Here is a 4,268-nt window from a genome sequence, read left to right on the forward strand (position 1 = left end):
ACAAAACAATAAGGTAGAATAGAACTATGGGAAAATTGGATTTGTTAGTAAAGCTCCATAAAACCAGCAAATAATTAAAAAGCACTTTACTAGTCAATAACACAATTAAAAATAGGTGTTCTACAAAGTCTAAAAGCATGCTTACAGCCTGGTCAAAAACCCTTCTGGTATTGTGTTTTCATGACAATTCTCTTTTGGAATTTGAAACTCTTGGAAATCAGCTATAAATGGACCTCTTTAGTCATTCCAAAGTTCTATAAAACTTTTAAATCTTCATTATTTTAGCACCAGAATCTGAGTTGTGTACTCGTGTTGAACAGAGAACCCTTTTGAGGAGGTCATTTCACCTTTTGCACAAGCTTAAGTCAAATACTGTCTACTGTCCCTTAAAGTCCCACTTGGATCATCTTTTAATCGATTTCAAAAGCAAGTTTCACTTAAAGGTCCAGTTTTTCTAGGCACAGAGAAGAAGGTCTGTTCCACCTTCAAACATGAAGTCAATAAAAACATTGTCTGTGTTAAAAAAGAAAAATGACAGCAGTTGCGGAACACGTGTAAAGAGATGCAGACACAAACGCTTGTGAGAGACAGGAAGTGTTTTTATGATTACAGTATCTCTCAAGTAACATTCACAACGGCCTCTGCTACATGAATTCAAGCGACCACTTCCTACGAAAAGTCTAATTAAACGTTCAAAACTCTTGTGTTCACACACATTTCTGAGACTGTTTTTAGGCTGGAACCCCCGCACCAGAACACACGTTGAAAGTCAAACCAGGTTGAACTTGGACCAATCGGGGACAGAGATTTGGTGTATGGATGGCGTGATCCCGTTTGAAAATTGATTATGGAGGAAAGATTAATAATTGTGGCTATATTTCATATAGCAGAATAGAGCTGTGAAAGAGAAAGCCCAGAGCAAGATTCATGAGATTTGAACCACTTTGACATTTTGCACCAAGCCTCTTCCACCTGTAGGTGGCGGACATGAGCGAGTAAAGAGAACCCAAAAAATAAAAAGGATGAACCCCCTCCCTGCACATCCAGTGTGAACACAGCGGGTTAAACACACGTTCAAGCACATGTTTAGTGAGTTCTTGAACGCTCATCAGAGCCTGTAGATTTAAGATTTCCATTCCAGCTCCTGCTTTGGTGTTATTGATCATAGTGACTTTGAATTTTAATACAAATGTTAGCATCATCATGTTAGCAAAAATTACGGGCATCTGCAAGTTAACAAGGAAGTAACAGGAGCCATATTGAATCCTCTAAACTGCTCTTCTCAACTGAGTATATCCTGGAGAAATTTACTTTTTTCAACATTCCTGTGGAACATACTGCAAACCCCAAAGAATGCTCTGCCTGTCAGCGACGTATTAGGATTGGAAGCGCGCCCAAGCAAAGTCGCCCGCCAGCAGCAGCGAGCACATTTCAGCGAAGACGAAACACTTCTTTCTTCTGAGCTAATCATTGGTTTTTAGTTCCTGAAAAGTAAACAGAGAGTAATGACTATCCCCCAAACATCCTGTGATGTTTTCCCCCTGCATTCTGACACTGCACACATATACAAACCGGCTCAAACCTGCACAGGCATTCGCTAACAGACCTCAGCAGATCTAAAGTGGCCAGACATGGATGGTTGTTTATGCGTTGGTGCACTGCAGATTTGGCAGAAAGCTCAAAAAACGGGATATAAATGTTTAACGGATTATACCTATCCCCAAGAAAGTCGAACACATACTTATTTCTCAAAGTCATTTGATTGCATTTAAACATACTTTCATCATGCATTCAAATACTCTAGATATTTTGTTTTCCTTTTCAGCTTCAAAAATGTGTAGTGGAAATAAATGTCTCAATTTAAAATTGATTTCATGTTTTAGTTCTAAATTTTTCAAAGTAATAAGCAAGAAAAAAAAATGCAATTACCGTAGATAGTTACTTTTTACAAAATTTTCCTGGTATGGTTCCTAAAACCTGTCCACTCATGTGCACCTTATTTTTACAACAACATTGCTCCCTCCTGTTCATAGGTGGTATTACACCATTGGTTTGATTTACAAACACTTATTTACATTTTTTTGTGCTTCAAAAATACTTTTTCAGAGTTATTTGGCAGGTTTAATTAGTATGAATGGAAAAATATTGGGTTGTTGACATACTAAATGACACAACTGGCTTCAAGAGGGATTTTTTATAGCAGTGTTTCATTGTTTAAAACATAAATAATAATATCAATTAAAAGGTGCAGTGGGTCAAATATTACTTACAATTTTACCCCTCCTTCTTTATTTTTGTTTTTAAGCAAATTTAAGGATTAGAGTACCTTTTGGGTTGCGGGCTTACTCAGAAGGTTTCCCTTGACATGACGTGTCACTATCAGCTGTTTGTGGTGGGTGTGGCCTGGTCTTTCTGAGTGACCACACCCCCCTAAGCCTGGTTGTGGTCCTCATAGGAGAGAATCTGGATTAGCTGACACAGAGTGCGGCCCCTCTTATTGGTTTACGGTGCTCAAGTTTAAAGTTTTCTCTTTCTTTTCAAAATTACTTTTGACTTATTCTCCGTACGCGATGTAAATGTAAATATTTTTCCTTTTGAGTCTTCCTGTTGTCTCCGTAGATACATTTTTGTGCCCCCATTTCTCTTTTTAACCATATGTTCTTTTTCTCTCAAATATTTTTGCTGCTGAATTTTCACAGTTTTAACATTGCAATCCTTTTTTTTCACTTTATCCTTTTGATGAACCAGGATTCGTCTAAGCTCTTTTTATTGGTTATCACTCCACAGATGTATGGGACGGTTATAGTTTCTTTGTAGCTGCTCTCCACCTTTATTTTAAATATTTATTCTTTATAACGTTTTGTTTTCCTTTGTTTAAGGCCCAAAATAAATGCTGCAAATGACAACTCACAAACAGCTAATATGGATGCATCAGGCAACATCAGGCACAGACATCAAACCTTAGAAAGACTGCAGAGAAGAACTTTTTATCTCTCCATTGTCTAACAACAGAACAAGTTATTTCATGCAAATTAACATCAGTTCATATCAGATATTCACTTTTTATTTGTAAGATGCACTGCAGTGTTCACAGTGTTGGAAGTTATGCTTTTTTTTTTTTTAAAAAGTACTACTTTTTGGATGTTTATTACAATAACATACATTTTTGGATGTTAATAAGTAGCAAAATTAATCACTAATACTTAAAAAAAAATTATGTTACATGTGTTTTGTGACTAATATATTACAACAGGAAAAACTTCCCAAATGTAACTGTTTAAGGCAGCAAAACAATTCATTGTTAAAAAGAAAAAAAGAAAAAAAACTTTATCATCTGATTTTGATAGGTAGTTTTTTGTTTTTGCCTTTCTGAGGCACAGAAACAGGCATTAGATTATCTGTTTCGTTTCTATTGTGTTTTCAGCCTACAGCTAGATTCATTCTAAAGGACTAAACTGACTTAATTTGAGGACCGATCCTTCGTGCTTCCTATGCCTTGACTTTGCCAAAGATAAACTGTATAGTCACAAATCATTACACAACTTATTGCTTATTATATAATACTTTGCAATAATTTGTGACTTCAGACGGTTATGCTCTACTTCTGCAGATAACACAAAGAAAGTTACTTATTAAAAAAGGAAATCATTAACATCATGTAAACAGTAAGGTGTAAGATAAATAATTACAAACAACTCTTAAGTCATATCAGTTTAGAAGGAAATATCACTATTAATTTTTTTCTTTCACTGCATACTCCTGCCTTTTTATTTTATTTTTTTTAAATAATATTTTAAAGTAGCCTGATATGTTTTTCTGGACTTTAAGTGAGTAGACAACTTGTTTTATGTGTTTTGACCACATTTTTTAAATTAAAAACACATATGATATTTCATAAATATATTGCAGTATGTTTATGCACTGTAAAAATGTTATTTTACTCATTTAAAAACGAGTTTTCATAAATTAGCGTGGGCGTCATGCTAACAGACAGAGTGTGACGTAGTTCGGGTGGCCTCGGTTCGAATCGGTCGCACTCGGGCAGAGTGGGCGTTACCCAAGCTCAATCGGCGGTACAATCGGATGATCCCGAGCGGGCGGAGCTTTGTACGAGGAAATGGCTCAGTTGGCTGACAGCCCTGAAGAAAACCGGCGAGCTGCATCTCCACCCGGCACTTTCCCGCTGCTATCAGTTTAATATCGCTTTACAACAGCCGGACATTCACTGAAACGCGTCAGAAGGGACAAACAAAGTCCTGAATGCTACA

At 36.5% G+C, this 4,268-nt stretch overlaps 1 protein-coding gene across 1 annotated transcript in view; it reads left to right on the forward strand.

Moving 5' to 3' along the window:
• Nucleotides 1-4,017: 4,017 nt before the first annotated feature.
• Nucleotides 4,018-4,268, forward strand: part of etnk2 (ethanolamine kinase 2) — an 18,748-nt gene continuing 18,497 nt past the window's right edge. Inside the window, exon 1 of the mRNA XM_024269340.2 lies at nt 4,018-4,254. The gene's annotated coding sequence lies outside the window, so the exon portion shown is untranslated. The remainder of the gene's footprint in view (nt 4,255-4,268) is intronic.

The sequence above is a fragment of the Oryzias melastigma genome, linkage group LG5 (assembly GCF_002922805.2).
Source record: "Oryzias melastigma strain HK-1 linkage group LG5, ASM292280v2, whole genome shotgun sequence".
Classification (NCBI taxonomy): Eukaryota; Metazoa; Chordata; class Actinopteri; order Beloniformes; family Adrianichthyidae; genus Oryzias; species Oryzias melastigma.